General features: G+C 51.6%; 1 long non-coding RNA gene across 1 annotated transcript; it reads right to left on the bottom strand.

Moving 5' to 3' along the window:
- Window positions 1-9,086: 9,086 nt before the first annotated feature.
- LOC119113839 (uncharacterized) lies at window positions 9,087-15,328 on the bottom strand. The gene is made up of 4 exons (XR_005095976.1): window positions 15,178-15,328; window positions 10,822-10,881; window positions 10,410-10,515; window positions 9,087-9,127 (listed from the first exon to the last, which is right to left on the bottom strand). It is a non-coding gene; the product is annotated as an uncharacterized LOC119113839 (long non-coding RNA).
- Between the last annotated feature and the right edge of the window lie 21 nt (window positions 15,329-15,349).

Genomic DNA, 15,349 nt, shown 5'->3' on the forward strand with positions numbered 1-15,349 from the left:
CATCTGGATATGTTCAACATTCAGCCAAAGTTGAGGGGTGGTATGAAATATATAATGTAGCTTTAAGCATGCGCGCTCGCATATCTTAGTAACAAGAACCTCGATGCCGGCCTTTGCAGTCTCCCTAGCCCGCTCAGCGTCGTCCCACTAGACCATGGCCAACTGATGGACGAAAATGGTGATGGGTATGACAGAAATACCTTTGAAATCTTTACGACACCAAATCATGCATTTATATATATTTCATTTGTTTTTAGATGTATTTCATTCATTCATTAGATATATTTCACTTCGTGCATTTCATGTGTGCAGCTTTTAGATGGATGGCAATAACGCATTGGTCGTTACAGAACCGCGAAGTGGTGTTGAAATCTGATGGTGGAACTGAAAGAGTTGAAGTAAAATCTATATTTTCCGTGTTGTTGTAACTGCTCATCTGTCTAGAGGATATCCCCAAAGTTGCAAAAAGAACGTTCGCCAAGTGCAATCTTTGAACTGTACAAATTAATTCTGAAAGACATTCAGAAACATCATTTTACGTTGGTCAGCGCTGCGCGCTCAGTGCATGCCCCCTGGCGTTGCTTGCAGTGGTAAACGCCGTTCGATTTTACGAAAACTGCAACCCAAGGCATCGCTATTCCTGCTCCCGAGATTACGGGTGCAGCATTGAGACTTAAAGACGCACTCAGGTGCAGGGGTTACACATGGCGTCGCCTGCCTCTCACCCCGGCGGGAAGGGCGGGCACCGCGCGGAGTCGAACCCCGTACCTGCGGTTTCCCCAGATGCGCAGTGGGTGCGTTAACCACCTCACCCATCGTGACCCTGCGCACGGGCTCAAACCTTTTGATGACCATTTGGTTTTGCTAGTCGACTCTACAAAATAATAAACGTTCTCAACAAAACATGAGGACGGCCTTGTGCGATTCAACTAATTTCGAACAACTTCCATTCAACACTAATGAGGCATCTTATTTATTTCTGGTAAAGGGGGCTTTCGAGTACAACACTGCGGGGCAACATTGTTGTTACCGGGGCAAGGGCTGAACGCTATTCCACTTCCATCTCGGTGTATTTTTTGGTCCGACATTCTGGCGACACGGGGCATGCATCTCCTGGCCCGATCCGGAAGCCTTTCGAGGATACATCATCTTGCATTGGCCCTCTCCCTGACGCGAGAGATCCTCTGACCTGCGCAGTTGATCCCTGGATCGACGCTATGAACAGTTGTTAACGCAACAACATCCCTGCCTCACCGCAGGTGGTCAAATTATTGCCACATAGACTCCAGTTGGGCTTAAGGGCCGATACTGGAATAGGGTTGGAGGACTCACCGTTCGATACTTGGGGCCCTGACTGACACAGAACTCTTCCATTGCCTCAACGTAAGCACTCATCACAATTTCTCATGTTTTCTTCAATTGTCAGAGAGCCCCGACCAACGCAAAAGACCCTCTGCCATTCGGGCTCCATTCCCCCGTCCCTGTGAGCAAATCTTCCCCCGGCCGATTCCAGGCCCTTGTCGACACAGAATGCCCTGTTAGGCACTGTGGACTCCTCAACGGTGCAGGAGCCCGACCAATGTAAATAGCTGGCCCGGTCTTGTCTCTGCTTGGGAAATGGACCCAAGAGCTCAGACCAACACGGATCCAGCTGTTCGATGTCCGTGATCTCTGGCCGAAATAGAGGAACGATCTGTCTCAGGGGTACGTATCGGCCCAATAGATCATCTTGATGACATTTGAGATCACGACCTATGGGCGTGGGTTCTTAGGTGATCTACAGCCAGCCCTTCGTACCATTCAGCCGTCCCATCGGGCCTTTGATTTTTGGTCTCTAGAGATCCTTCGGCCCCTCTTCGGGCTCTAACTGATGTTTCAGGTCACGACCGAACGGGCCGCGATGCTTAATGTGGCCTACAGCCAGTCCTTCGGGCCCTTCTGCCCTCCAACCGGGCCTTTGATCATCGGTTTCGGTGGGTCGCCCGGGCTCCTCTGCGGGCCTCACCAAACACTTCCCTTGGTCGGCTCAGGCCCCTGCAAGCACAGGGCCCTCTATTAAGTGCTGTGGGTCCCTCACAGATACAAAGCCTGGACCGGTGCAAAGCACTGGCCCCGGCTTTACAGCTGAATGAGAAGTGGGTCCTCAGATCCATACCGACACGGAGCCGACTGTGTGATACGGTGGTTAGGCCCATATCAACTCAGGGGCTCCCCGATCGGCGCAAGGTGCTCTGATTTGGTTATTTTAGGGTCCGTATTTCATAGTTCGGGGACCCCTGAATACGATTCCGACCAGCCCTTTATGCTCTTAGACCCTACAATCGCGCACGCTCTTGGTCGTCGGGACCCAGGTGGGCCCTCTAGGCTCTTTGGGTCTCTCGAAGCACTGCCTTTGGCCAGCTCGGGACCCCTTGACAACACAGGACCGCCTTGTTAGGCGCTGTGGACTACCGAGCAATGTAACTGCTGGCTCGGTTCTGTCCCTGCTTGGGAATGAGCCCTCAGGTCTATGCCGCCACGGAGCCGGCTGCGCGTTACTGGCAGTGTCTGACCGAATATAGGCCTCCATCGACTTATTGGGACCCTGAATCAGTGCGTAGGCCCTCTGGTTGGCATTGGCGTTGTCCGGTCCGCGTGGCCGTGGCCCCCGGATGGGACTCTCATCTGACCATTTGGGCCCCTAATCGTGGGTTCCGAGGGGCCGCAGGGGCCCTCTGAACTAAGGGGGAGGCACGTACCCTCTGTGCCCCCCCCCCCCCCGCCGCTTGCGCTACTGGCTACAGCAAAAACTTGTGGTCAAGTCTTTGCTACAGAAATGTTGACTGATTGATGCTTTTTTGACTGCTGACTGTTGACTGTTTTTGTAAATGTTGACTGTTGACTGCTTAATGCGTTTAGCCGTAGAGTACTCATGTCCTCTATGAGCTTTTGCAGTAGAAGTAATGTTGCGCATAAGCGAAGACTGTAAAGGTCTTGGCTGTGTAAGTGATGGCGAGTATAAATTTTGCAGTGTAGGTTTTGTTGTGTAGTACTCACGTTGTGTATAAGTCCTGCAGTATAAGTAATATTACTTGTGAGTAAAGTCTGTATGAATTTTTGCATTGGAAGTAATGTCGTGTGTAACTGATGTAGCGTTACTGTCAGTACGAGGCTATGCCGCAGAACTAATGCCGTGACATCCTCCTAAGACGGCGAAAAGTGCCCCAAGTTGTACTTGTTTTTACTTTATTGTGATGCAGATAGCAACAAGCACGAAATCTATCCCTCCGCACCAGCAAAAAAACGGGCCCCTTAGCATAGCGTGCCATGCTACTCTAGGCCTAGCTATTAAGCCTTGAATTTTCGGCTTCCTACGGTGTTCTAATTTAATTTGAGCGTGTGTAATCAGGTTAGCATCTTGTCCTGACTTAGTGGCTGAGAACCTATCGCGTGAATCGTTCAGTTCCATGACGATTGCCTGCTCTTGCTCTCTTTCACGTCTTGCTTTCCGTTTAAAGTATTTAACGGTTTCGCCTCGATCGTCAACAGTGTTTCGTAAAAAAGAGCTATATCCATTGTGAATTGTGCGCTTTCAAAATTAAGCAGATTTTCCCAATAAGCGTCGTCATACAATGAAACAGCGTATTGCTTGATTGCGTTACTTGTGCGCCGTTTAATAGTCACTGCATGGTTACTATCCGTAAGCAATGAATCATTGAACTTCCACAGCCTTGGTCCTCTTTGTTGTTGAGGGTCTGTCAATGTAAATGCCACGATGTTGCGGTTTGTTCTATAACCTGTTTGGATCTCGTTATTTTTTATGTACCTAAGTGAATGGTCGCTTGCAAAATATACATTTCATCTACCACATCTGACGGGGTTAGATTTGATCTATGTAAACTTGCGATGGGTTGGATGCCTCCAAATATCAACCAAAGCGTGCTTTATGGCAACTTTTGTAAGTGAGTTCTTTTCATTTACGTTATGTTCATGTGCGTAATTTGAGTGCTCTCTGTGGTTCATAACGAAGTTAAAGTCGCCACCAATTACGGTGTTATCTGACGGGAGACTTTCCAGCTCGGCACTAATTGACTCAAAGAACGTAGGGTTATCTTCGTTCAGGACATATATGCCAGGGAAAGTGTAAATAGTAGAATTTATCTGGCAGCTTATGATAACGAAGTTCCCATCGGGACAGTATCTTTCAAACAATAGTTCATGATGTGCAAATTTTTTGATAGAATTGCTGTTCCTCGGCTGTTTGATATTTTGCAAGAATGATAACCTTTGCCACAACAAAGCGTATTGAAAAATGGAATGCCATGTACAACCATGTGAATATTTCGGAGAAATATTATGTTAAGCCTAGAATCACTCACAAAGTTATTTACATCTCGTTTTTTATGCAGCCCCGTCAGGCCGCGGCAGTTCATAGACCTGAATCTGAGCTCAGTCATGATTTGGACGGTTTCCTACTAACAATGAATAGATGTAATTGTGCAAGTACGCGCGAGCATGGACAGGTGTGCGTATGCGTGCGGGCGTGTGTGCGTGCGTGCTGTGTAAGTGATGGCGAATATAGTTTTTGCAGGGTAGGTTTTATCGTGTAGCACTCACGTCGTGTATAACTGCTGCATTATAAGTCATATCACTTATGGGTAAAGTCTGTATAAGTTTTTGCAGTGGGTGTAATATCGCGTGTGACTGATGTAGCGTTACTGTCGGCACGAGGTTTTGCCGAAGCACCTATGTCGTGACATTCTCCTAAGATGGCGAAAAATGCCTCAAGAAACGTTCAAAAGCGGTTCAAATTTCGAAACGCACCCCTTTTGTCCATGCATCTGTATGCTCCTCGCGTAGTGTTTTGCCGTGAACAGAAAACTTCATCCCGACCAGCTGTGCGGTGGCATCGCTTGGCACGTTGCAATTTCTAACGCCATCGGGATTACCGGTCACGGTAGGACAAGCCCACAGTCATAGTTACTTGCCTGGCGGGGCAACGGTCAAGCAGCAGGCTACGCTTGATGAGTACTCGCACCACGTCATCGCGAGAGAAACAAACCGCGCTAAACTTGTCGTTAAAACGTACCGCCAGTCTGCCACCGTGTGCAGCCGAGTGGTCTACAACATACCGCCAGTCTGCCACCGTGTGCAGCCGAGTGGTCTACAGCATACCGCCAGTCTGCCACCGTGTGCAGTCGAGTGGTCTACAACATACCGCCAGCCTGCCACCGTGTACAGTGAAGTGGTCAGCTGGCACGATGCTTGGAAGGGAGCGGGTCGAGGTGTCAGGTTGAAAATGCGTTCCATAGGCTATTTCTGGTTGCACGCTGATCGCTAGGACTCCGACATTTTGACTGTACGCCGATCACAAGGACTCCTGACTCTCTGGATGAGCGCTGGTCACGAGGATCAGACATTCTGGCCGCGCACTGGTCACCAGGACTCCGACATACTGGTTGTGCGCTGGTCACCAGTACTCCGCCATTCTGGATGTGCACTGGTCACCAGGACTCCCAAATTCCGAGAGCGCGTTGGTCACCAGGACTCCGACATTACGGGTGTGCAATGGGCACCAGTACTCCGACATTCTGGGTGCGCACTGGTCACCAGGACTCCGATATTCTGGGTGCGCGCTGAACTACGGCAAGCAGCGCTTGGTTTTGGTGGAAACGTGCCCAATCAGCAACAGTGCATCCTTCGCCACCAAGCAGCCGTCCATCCAGATGCGGAGCAAATTCTATCACAGCTTGAAATCTGACGAGCTTGGTCTTGCCTTCGATGAGTGCCGCACCCCTCAGCCGACTTTTGGCCAGCCCCCTCCCCCCAAGCATGTAAGTGAACCAAGCCAACGCGACGAGCACTCAAGTTCGGGTCCCGCTCAGGCAGGTCTGAGCCTCTGGCCGGCGCGCGACGCTCACCCAGCCGGCCAACTCATCGCCCAGGCCTGCGCCAGCGGTCACGTCGCTGCCCCACTCCCGTGCAAACATCCCAGCCTTCAGAATGGCCACAGAAGATCACCTTAATCTTTCCAGTTTCGCTATGTAAATATGTCGATCACTCAGCAGGCATTCCAACAACCGCAGCTCGTAGCTCAGCTACGCGACTGAGTCTCGCTCGCAAAACAAGCCGAAGCCACCCGGGGTAAGGCTTTAAAGACACCCTACCTCGTCGCATCCAGCCCACCCGCACGCGCCCCTGCCCGCAGCGGCCGGAGCCGGCGGGCATCGGACGGTGGCCGGGCGTGCTGTCGTAGCCCGGGGCGATCACGCGACCCGCGACGAGCGCCGCTGATTGGCTGGCCGCCCCGACGCCGCATCACGCCGCCGGCGTCAGTCTCGTCTGGTCAGCACGAGCGGAAATGGAGACGATGAGGGCTGGGCACGCACGATCCTTATCAGACCCGACCCATAACCCGGCCCGGATGAGGGAGCGGCGTCATAAGTACGCCTTCTGGAGGGGAGGGGCGGAGACACGCGCTGCGTTCCAGACCGGCCACGAGACGGGTCGGTTGATCTGTTCTCATGAGTTTGGCTTGCGTTTCAAGTTCGGATATAGCACTTTGTTTGAAATATGACGTGAGAATTCCAGGTGATGTCCACAAGGCTGAATTGCGATCACGTACTGTGTTCATTTTTAATTCACCCAGTCGCGCTGTTTTGCAGTGGGATCTGTCGAAGCAAAACAGTGTTGGTTGTCGAGCATGGCATGCTGCCGCGAGACTGCGGTCACCTAACAGGCTGAACATGTGAGAGGCGGGCGTTGCATTAGCTTGCTGCAGCAGTCTAGGCATTTGCAATTCACGTAGACACCACAATAATTAGTGCGGTAGAAATGCGCATGAATAGAGTTAGTACGTGTCGCACATGTAGTTTGTTGAATAAGGCTTCAAAGAATGCAATTCCTTTGCCAACTGCACATGCCGCAGTATTAAAAAAACAAGATATTGCAAAATGGTACCAAATAGTGTGCGCTCCAAGGCTCTGTAGTAGTGGTTTTGTAGTAGTCCTTCGGTGTCTTAGAGGGCTGCAATTGTGTTGTTGAAAGCAGTTTTTCACTTATAGATATACGAAGAGTTGCTAGTAAGCTAATTTCGTCGTGTCTGATGCTGGCTTCAATATCTTCAAATGTGGAACATTCCGAGCAACGAAAATAGGTGAATAATTCTTGAATGGTGCCGCTGAAAAAGTCCATGGCATTCCTTCGAAGATTCGGACATTCCGTTGCAAAAGAATATAATTTGCTTCTGGCCGCGACCTTCAGCTTGAATACTGAAATGTGTACGGGGCCAGGCGTTTCTGCCAGCTCACCAAACCAGCGAGGCACTCCAGCCAAATACTACACCGCATTACTTCTCTGCTCGTTGGGTCAGCCTATGGTACGCGCCGCGGACTCCGCGCTTGCGTTGGCTGCGTGTGGTGGTGTTTGTGGCTGCGTGTGGTGGTGTTTGTGGCTGCGTGTGGTGGTGTTTGTGGCTGCGTGTGGTGGTGTTTGTGGCTGCCCGGCGAGGGACAGGCACAGGACAGGACTCAGTATTTGCCCTTACAGGTGAACTCATCCGGTATTTGGCGTGCGACGCCACGTGGCGAAATCAAAACAAAGGCGCCTTGACCTTCGACTTCAGTTAAGTTCCGGTCGGTGACGTCATCGGCCGGCAGGCGCCTGCAGTTAGACATCCACAGGAAGCATGCCGTTCAGTCACTCCCCCGCTGCTCATGGGGCTGTGACTGTGCCCGACTGCTACCTATTTCCAATCAGATGTACCCATCCGTATGCATTTTTCTAGCGAGTTAGTTTTAAGTTGTAGGGACGTTTAGAAAAGCTTACGCCCAGAGTTGCTCTTTTGCGTTGGGGGACGCAAGACCAGTGTAGATGAAGCCAATTATGGCGTAAAGAAGCGTGGGAAGCAACAATACACCGTATTTCTTTAAGTATTTCCCAGATATTTTGTAAAAGCCTTACCTGAGCCTGCACCCGCGCCCACCATTGTCTCCATATCGGTACCCGACACAGCCCGTTCTGCATTCCACGAGGGTATCCATGAGTTTACCCAACCAATAAAGTCCTCTGCCTGTAGGTCCACCAGTCCTGAGCGGAGCGCACCAGTCCTGCTCTCCGACCGGTCGGGGCGGCGCTCCTGGCCGCGGTCGCCACGACCCACGCGTGCCATCCGCGCGCGCCGCCAGCGCACGCACCTCCCAAGGTTCCACCCGGTCTTCGTCAAGGCGTTATGTATTAATGTCCACAACCGTCACAATATGCTGCATTATGGCGTAACCTGGAAGGGCGTAGCAGATGACGAGATAACACCGGCGGCCGGCACCAACGCCGGCAACATATCACAGAGCGTAAGCAATAGCGGGTCCCTGAATCGCCAGCACGCCCCGCCTCGCAGCGCGCGGGGCGGCGGCTGCCAGCCCAGTGGCAAGAACGACAGCGGCAGTGGGCTTCACTGAGCACTTCACACGACGCGGCCTGTCACAACATCCGCGCCCCGCGTTCGAAGCTGGCTGTGCCGGTCTTGCGACACGCTGGATCCCGGGCGCCCCAGCTGGATCCCGGGTGCCCCAGCTGGATCTCGGGTGCCCCAGTTGGATCCCGGGTGCCCCAGCCCGTCGCATAGGTGCAGGCGATGGGAAGCCCGCATCACAGAGTACACGCGGCTACGGCATACAGCAGCAGTAACGACACCAGCAAACCATTGCATATGAACGGCGCCACGCAGAAAACGTGTCTGCACAAGTCAAAACCATGATATAAACACGCCACACATGCACGCACTGACTACAGCGACACCACGCGCGCGCCATTCCCGTGACCCGGGCGGTGCGGGAGCCGCGGCCGGCCGGCGGGGCGCCCGCACATCCCGGCCGCCGTCTGAGTCCACCGCACGCTCGAACACCGCTCAGAACTGTCTGTGCTGTCGGCGCAGCCGCTCCAGGTGCAGCCGGTACAGGTAGCTGTTGATGGTGAAGTACTGCGGGCACTCGTCCGGCGTGAGGTCCGGCTCCGGCGCCAGCGCCGGCGCCAGCGGTGGCGGAGCGTCAGCGCCAGCCGGCTCCGGCGCCAGCATCGGCATACTCAGCGCTGCGTCCGGCCGGCCAGGCGCGCCGGCCTGTGACGAGGTGCCGGCCGCCGGCCAGCCACCCTGCCGGCGATATCGACAACTGATAGGACGGGCGTCGCCCGCAAGGGACCGCCACCGACCGACGGACACACCGAGGATTTGCGCATGCGACTGATATTGCGCTAGGTACAGGATAATCTGTGGGGGAAAACTTGAAGAAGCTTGACAAGGTTTTGAGTGCAGAAATTGATGCTGCCTAAAATACATCTCTGCTCGGTTTAGTGTCGAGCCTTGTTAGTGCCTATTTTGTCATGAATATACAACCAATGCAGGAGGAAGTAGAGAGATGGCTCGCTAGTTTGCAAAACGACCAACAGCGCGGAGCAATTACAACGTTCGGAATCGAATTGGTCGGCGAATTGAATCAAAGTGTTGACAAAAGCCTCCAAAAAAATGATCCGAAAACGATCGACTACGCAAAACATTAAAACAAAAGTCACCTTTGGAGATGAAAAAATGAAGAGAAAAGTAAATAAAAAGAAGACTAAAATGAAGATCACAGTCTTCCAACATCCGATCACTTTAGCTAAAGCGGCATCGTTGTGGCGTTGCTCACAAATACTGGAGGCGTTGGCTGGCATATGCTACCTTGTTTACTCTGCGCACGATCCATATTTTACACAGCACATTTCTTCCCCTGCGCAACTCTGGTTTAATTTGCTCGACCTTCGGAACCACAAGCTGAAAGTTTTCGGCTCGGACGGAATATACATGCAAGTTCACATAGCGTGGTGACTCGATATGCTTGATACAGCATGCAGCTGCAAGCATCCTCTGTACGCTTCGAGGCGCCGCGCCAGCGACAGGCACCAGTGTGAAGAGAAGTGACACAGGAAACAAAACACAGGGGGCCTCGACCGCGAGGGGGATTACCTGTCGGAGCTTCCGCGCATCAGTCACGAATATGACTGCGTGCAGATCACGTATGTCCGCATGTAACACGACAGAATCTTAGCCTCAGGACAGACTCAGCTGCCAAAAGACGGCCGTGGTGGTACACGTTCAGGGTGCCGGGTTACTTACGGCGTGAGCATGTGATGAGCCGTGGTGGTACACGTTCAGGGTGTCGGGCTACTTACCGCGTGAGCATGTGATGAGCCGTGGTGGTACACGTTCAGGGTGTCGGGCTACTTACCGCGTGAGCATGTGATGAGCCGCGGTGGTACACGTTCCGGGTGTCGGGCTACTTACCGTGTGAGCATGTGATGAGCCGTGGTGGTACACGTTCAGGGTGTCGGGCTACTTACGGCGTGAGCATGTGATGAGCCGTGGTGGTACACGTTCAGGGTGTCGGGTTACTTACCGCGTGAGCATGTGATGTGTTGAGGGACAAACTGTTGATGCGTTTTGATATCGGCAGGCATTCGTTCTCCACCTCATCCATATCTCTTAAGCGTTTCTGGCCAGTCCTGAGAAGGATGGCAGCTGCATCATGGCGAGAAAATGCACCACCAAAAATGACGAAAACGACACAAACACGACACAAAGCTTAAAAGAGGATTCTATCACACGAGTTTCGCGGACAAAATTCACGAAGCGAATACGAGTGCGGTACATCCTCAATGCGCTTCACACGCGTACAGTGACGAACGTGCACATTTCATGTGGGTTTCATTTACATATGAACACGTTTTTCAGTCGCGTCCTTGGTTGGATAGGTTGTACTGCAAGTCGGCGCGGCCCAAAACAAAGACTCCAAACAGCCAGGTGCTCACCTCTCATGATTAAACCCATTTGGTCGGTTATTCATTTCCACCAGGAACTTAGCGCAGAATCTGCAACAGAGAGCATCAGCAATTACGACACTAGTATTTCTTAGTGACTTCTGGAGTATTCGCAAACTATGCCATCCAAAATACCAGACTTTGACGCCGTGGAAGCTCGGATCACGATTTCACACGATGCCTTCGTCCGTACAGATCGCTTGTGTTCCTCGCAGAAACTGACAAATCCCCGCGTTCGTGTGGCTGCGCCGCAAGCGCTCGCGTCGTTCGCAGCCGGCTATGTGGACTGTGCACTCGGGCTCCAGCATCGGCGCGACGCCACACGCATTTATTAACGCAAGCACGGGTCATGAGGAGGCGGACTGAACCAATCAGCGCCACGGGCGCTGCAGCATCGCCGGAGCCGGCGCCGCCCGCCGCTGTGCGGTGTCTGCGCCCGCGCGGCACCCGCGCCGGCCGTCACTAGACTGCCGTCACGTCACCGTCCCGGGCCGTCACCAGACAGCGCCCAGAGCGGCGCCAGCCAGTCTGAAGCGCCAGCTGTCAGCCACGCTCAGTCATCCGACCCGCGGCGACACCTCGGCTCGAGATCTCCTCCAAACCACTGCTGGTGCCCGGCGCAGAGCTTCGGCGTCCGGCACAGCGTCCCCTGCCACCTCCCCAGCAGCAGCAGCAGGACGATACCCAGCGTCTGGCCGAGCGTCCCGCCGCTTTCCCCACAACAACAGCAGTGGACGCCATGACCTCTGCACCGCACGGTCCGCCACCCCACCGCGTATGCTGCGGCGGCACCGTTCGCACCGCGCCGCCGGTCAGCTGTCCATGCGCACTGCCGCCGGCCACCGCCGCCAGATGGCGAGGGGAAGCAGTACAGCCGGCGGCCGGCGTCACCTGACGCCTTTAAGAGGCGTGGCCACGACCGGCGCCACTCGCCACTGTCCGTGGTCACTCCCGCATGCGTCGACCTTTGACCCCAACGGCCAACAAGTCTGCATCTTATATTTTGATACGTCCGAGATTCAACTTCAAACTTTTGATCACAGCCTTCAGCCAATTATGCAACGAAGCTGAGTTAGGTCCAAGAAGATGTGAAGTCCGCAGTGACAGCTTTTGACTAAAAGTGGCAGCGGCTGCATGCATCTGACGGCGATCGACTGCCCAGCAGCTTGGCTGGGCGGTAAAAAGCTGAACATCTCGCCATGTGGCATACCCACGTGTCTGCGCCCCCGAGCCACTCTTGTGTAAAATGCTAAACATCTCGCCATGTGGTATACCCATGTGTCTGCGCCCCCGAGCCACTCTTGTGTAAAATGCTAAACATCTCGCCATGTGGTATACCCATGTGTCTGCGCCCCCGAGCCACTCTTGTGTAAAATGCTAAACATCTTGCCATGTGGCATACCCATGTGTCTGCGCCCCCGGGCCACTCTTGTGTAAAATACTGAATATCTCGCCATGTGGCATACCCACGTGTCTGCGCCCCCGAGCCACTCTTGTGTAAAATACTGAATATCTCGCCATGTGGTATACCCATGTGTCTGCGCCCCCGAGCCACTCTTGTGTAAAATGCTAAACATCTCGCCATGTGGCATACCCATGTGTCTGCGCCCCCGGGCCACTCTTGTGTGACCCGTTGATCAAAGACAGCTGACAGCTGGCCGACGATGTCAGGCTGGCATGTGACAGCCTTGTCATGTCACTATGCAAGACAGAACAAACTTTCAGGAATCACGTCCCTTCAGCAGACATTATTCTGCCTGGGTGGCCACGCCTGGGTCTTGCACGCATGGGTCAATAAGTCATGAATGACAGGAGCTGAGGGATCTCGGTACAGTTCTCTAAGCATGTTAGAGAGGGGTGTTCAATCCTGGCCAACGAATATGGGCAATGGGCAGGTGTACAAACTGATTCCGAATTCATGGTGGCAGAGTAGCTCGGTTGGGATAACACTCAACACCAAAGTCGGAGACCCAGGTTCGCCTCCTTGCTGATCTTTTCGCCTCTACAGGCGTTAACATGACCACAGCAGTCACCAGCTCTTCATAAAAGACACGAGTAAGCAACTGTTGGAAACTTTTCCGGCGCAAGTGGGCAGCGACTGTGTGCTCGCACACGTTGTGGTGCACCTGAACAATGGTGCCAAAAACCTTCAGTCCCTCGCGACATGTCGAGCTGGGGTGTTCGGAGCGTAGCTCTCGCACAACTGCGAATGAAACGTCACCCACCCGGAGGCGGCATCTTAGAGAAAGACAAATGTACTGTGTCTGTTCCAGCAATGCACGCACAGAATGCTCTATGTGCGACACCTGTGGAAAACATCGATGCTCTCATAAGTATGAGCTGATCTTACGCATCAATGACAATTACTGTGGTCTAGCATGGCTGTAGCGTCTGGGCTTGCTCGTGATCTTAGAGAATGCCCGATGAGACAGTTTGTCTATTGGTGGAAATTCAATTTTCAAAACTTAAATCTTTATGTTCAAGCACATCCAGGTATTCCTTTATCTAAGAAAAGCCTCTTGTTATCAGAGATACAGCATGACAATGTTGCAGCAGCTAACATCTGAACTGTCTGACCCCATGGGTTAGGGGCTGATTAATAAGTGGAGACAACAAAGAAGTGCAAAGCAGCACAACGTGCAGTTGTATGAAGATATATGCTAAGACAGCCTCTTAGGAAATTCTAGCCATATTTTTTATGGAGCATTATGCACAATTAATTTTCTCTTGAATCATGCAGCTGCAATGACATAACCATGCACATCATTTCACATAACTGTGCAAGTATACTGATATACATAAACTGAGTTCTTGAGTGTAAATGTTATGCTGTATGTAGCATTTGTGTAAGCCTTAAGGTTACTCTTTTTAATACCCAGTTTGCCCAAAATTGCTGGAATTCATCACAAAACTTTGTGAGAAATAATCCTCAAGAGTAGGACCCTTCTTCCAGTACCACCTGTTGTACTTCAGTCTCAAATTTCAAAATGGCTCAGTTATTTTCCCTCAACCAAAATAGGTCTATCAATTTTGCAATGTCTCAGGCTTCCTCAATTGCCATATTTTAGATAGCTGTTGAGGTCCTAAAAATGGCAGATGAGGTCCAGCTGGGTCATGTTATTGCTTCTGATGTTAAAAGAAACAAGATATCAAAAGAAGCATGTGTGTTATTTACAAGCATTGTCAAAATTTATCCTTTAGACCAGCCATCAATTCTGTAGTCATATCTGAGCCTGCCACACCCCAGTTTGCTGTCTTACTGTAGATTTTAGCCTGGTGGAGATTTGCTGACCCAAATGAAACCATGCAGCAACACTTATTACTACACATTTTTAATTCCTTGAGTTCTGGTGGCTGGTTATTTCTACCTTGTTTTTAGTCTTAAGACATCCACTATGCATCATTTACAGGGACACATCCAGGTCCTGAAAGCAACCACATAAAACACTAAATATACTGAGTGCATAAAAAAGCTTGCTGTATGCATAGGGAAGCTGTTTACAGCAATACTTGCATCTGAATTACTTAATCTAACTTCTCTGTAAAATCATGACAGGCTGACTGGGTATCATTGTAAAAGAAATAGCAATTTTCCTTTCATATTTCCAAGCCCTCTTCAGGCACAGCAAGTAGTACCAAAGGATAACTCGGTCAGGTGATTAGTCTCTACCCTATACTTATCAAGCATTAGGCCTGCTTAGCATATTAAATCTAATACTCTAATTTGGGCTGATGCAATTTATGGTAGCTTCACTACCCACTTTCTTAGCCAGACCAGCAAGAATGGAGAATACTGAAATATATGTGAAGTAGCTCATTTCAGTACCTTTTAAATGCACATCTTTAGAGTTGCACTTATCAAAATTGAAGATGGCATGTGTGCAAAGAACACTGGAAAATTCCCACATTCCTGGTCCCTGTTGGTACATCTGATGGTGTCCTTCTCCTGGTCCCCACAATGGGAAGACTTAAAGAGTTGCCTTCCTTGTGTGCAAAACTATGGCATTAATGATGCAACAAATGGAATCTGTATTAGACATTTGCTTCTTCCAGCAGACCAACCAGGTAACCAAATGTATGTCAATATCTGTGGAGGCAAACAGGCGGTTGGAATGAACGTCCATGAAAATACAATTTGATTGGAACCAGGGGCACAGCCATGGGTTCCTGGCCATTTAAGCCTGTATCATCCTTTCACCGCAGATGGCTCCTGGAAGGCAACTGACAGGAACCAAAAAATCGATGCGATGTGTTCTCACCGAGCTCCTACCTTCCCCCCCCCCCCCCCTAGAAAATGCTGCCTCCGCCGCTGAAAAGCATGACAGACCTTATTCTAAACAAACTTACCCAAAACAAGTCCACAGCACGCTCCCCACGGTCCAACCGAGACCCAGGCACTCGGACTTAGTTCGAAGAAGCTTGCGAGGGGGAGGGTCAGGAATATGTTAACACTGCTCCCGTCAAGGCACGTTCCTTCAGATCGATGTGTGGACGGGCTACGAGGTCAGGCTACAGGACT

The sequence above is a fragment of the Pollicipes pollicipes genome, unplaced genomic scaffold (genome assembly GCF_011947565.3).
Source record: "Pollicipes pollicipes isolate AB1234 unplaced genomic scaffold, Ppol_2.1 Scaffold_7262;HRSCAF=8765_pilon_pilon_pilon, whole genome shotgun sequence".
Taxonomy (NCBI): domain Eukaryota; kingdom Metazoa; phylum Arthropoda; class Thecostraca; order Pollicipedomorpha; family Pollicipedidae; genus Pollicipes; species Pollicipes pollicipes.